The sequence below is a fragment of the Rutidosis leptorrhynchoides genome, chromosome 3 (assembly GCF_046630445.1).
Source record: "Rutidosis leptorrhynchoides isolate AG116_Rl617_1_P2 chromosome 3, CSIRO_AGI_Rlap_v1, whole genome shotgun sequence".
NCBI classification, from domain to species: Eukaryota; Viridiplantae; Streptophyta; class Magnoliopsida; order Asterales; family Asteraceae; genus Rutidosis; species Rutidosis leptorrhynchoides.
The window spans coordinates 369164054-369166636 of NC_092335.1; positions in this window are offsets into that span (position 1 = coordinate 369164054).

The following is a 2583-nucleotide window of genomic DNA, read 5'->3' on the forward strand; positions in this document are numbered from 1 at the left end:
GCGCATTGCTTCAGGAACATTCGGTGGTTTGGACGATGTGACGTTTCCCTTGATGGACTTAGGGAGTCCCCAGAAGTATCTCTCCATACGCTTAAATTCCGGTGTGACAATTTTCGGGCACATAAGAGCTAACTCAAGAAACCTCCTGTTGTAACCATCAAGGTCATTCCCAACGGCCTTTAACTGCATAAATTCGATTTCCATCTTCTGGATTTTGGTTCTTGGACAATACTCATCAATCATTGCAGCCTTGAATTCCTCCCATGGCGTATCATATGCCTCGTCAATGCCTTTCACTTGAGCTAACGTGTTCCACCACGTTAGCGCGCCATCAGATAGCGTGCATGAAGAAAACTTAGTCTTATTATCCTCCGAACAGTTGCTAACTCGGAATACTGATTCAAGTTTCTCGAACCATCTGGTGAGACCAACCGGTCCCTCGGTTCCACTGAAGTTATGTGGTTTGCAGCTCTGGAATTCCTTGTAAGTACACCCATTTCGAACGGGTGGGATAACCGGTGGTGGTGGCGGTGGAGCTTGGAGGTTTCTTTCTGCTAGGGCTGCAGCGACCCGTTCGTTGATCATGTCCTCAATCTGGGCAGTATTAGTTGTGAATCTTCCGTTAGCCATGATATTCTAAACAAAAATTTTGACCCAAGTCAAAATCCAGCATTCAGTATAGTAATAATATAGTATATAGCAACCAACATGAAAACAGCACAACACATGTTGATTAAGTAACGCAACTAGATATAAGTACCACAAATCACCACATAGTAATGTAAATAGGACACTTGTGCAAAAAAAGTAAACAACGCAAATTTCCATTAAAAATAATAAGTTTCATACATCGCATAAGTTCGTACAATACATATGAAATACATGAAACTACAACTAGATTACATCATGAAATCTAAATACAAAGTCCTACGGTGAAGGCGGGTGAACTGCTCCTCGAGCCAATTGCTCCTCGAGCTCAGTAACTCGAGCTCGGAGGATCTCAACCTCCCTCATCAGTTCCTCGTTAGAGGGAGCTGGTGGGGCAGGCGGTGCAGGTGGGGCGGGTGGTTCGGGTGGTGCTGGTGGTGCTGATGTAGATGGTCCGGCTCCGGATGTAGACGGTACGTCCCTAGATGTAAGTGGTCCGTATCTAAATCTAGGCGGTACGGTTCCAGGAATGGTCAATACGTAACGGGGAACCTTACGTATCTGAGGGTTGGCAGGGTATGGCACAACCCATTTACGGGCGGTAACCCTATGACGATGGCCAAATGCGTCAGTAAAAGCACGACCTCCATTCACCCCTGGAATGACGGTGCCGTCGAAACGGTACCGCTTCTTCGGCGGGGTGGAGGGTGCCTGAATAGGTCTATCAGCAGGATCCTCATCATCGCTGGAGTCGTCTGATGATGAAGAATCGACGGATGATGAGTCATCCGAATCGTATGGTGGTGGCACTGGTGGCTGAGCTGGTAGTCCGAAGCGTCTGAAGGCGGCCAACATCTGTCGGTGTCTGCCTAGCGGAATCACGACTAAACGTCTGTCGGGAGTGCGTCGGCAAGGTTTTCGCATGTGGTTACGAAACGGCCCTTCCCCGAACTCCGCAGAGATCTCAATCCCACCAATGCGGGGCTGTGACCTCGAGGGTGAAATGTCCCGTTCTTATTGATTAAAAACGTTCCATATTAATTGATTTCGTTGAGAGGTTTTGACCTCTATATGAGACGTTTTTCAAAGACTGCATTCATTTTAAAACAAACCATAACCTTTATTTCATCAATAAAGGTTTAAAAAGCTTTACGTAGATTATCAAATAATGATAATCTAAAATATCCTGTTTACACACGACCATTACATAATGATTTACAATACAAATATGTTACAACAAAATAAGTTTCTTGAATGCAGTTTTTACACAATATCATACAAGCATGGACTCCAAATCTCGTCCTTATTTAAGTATGCGACAGCGGAAGCTCTTAATAATCACCTGAGAATAAACATGCTTAAAACGTCAACAAAAATGTTGGTGAGTTATAGGTTTAACCTATATATATCAAATCATAATAATAGACCACAAGATTTCATATTTCAATACACATCCCATACATAGAGATAAAAATCATTCATATGGTGAACACCTGGTAACCGACAATAACAAGATGCATATATAAGAATATCCCCATCATTCCGGGACACCCTTCGGATATGATATAATTTCGAAGTACTAAAGCATCCGGTACTTTGGATGGGGTTTGTTAGGCCCAATAGATCTATCTTTAGGATTCGCGTCAATTAGGGTGTCTGTTCCCTAATTCTTAGATTACCAGACTTAATAAAAAGGGGCATATTCGATTTCGATAATTCAACCATAGAATGTAGTTTCACGTACTTGTGTCTATTTTGTAAATCATTTATAAAACCTGCATGTATTCTCATCCCAAAAATATTAGATTTTAAAAGTGGGACTATAACTCACTTTCACAGATTTTTACTTCGTCGAGAAGTAAGACTTGGCCACTGTTGATTCACGAACCTATAACAATATATACATATATATTAAAGTATGTTCAAAATATATTT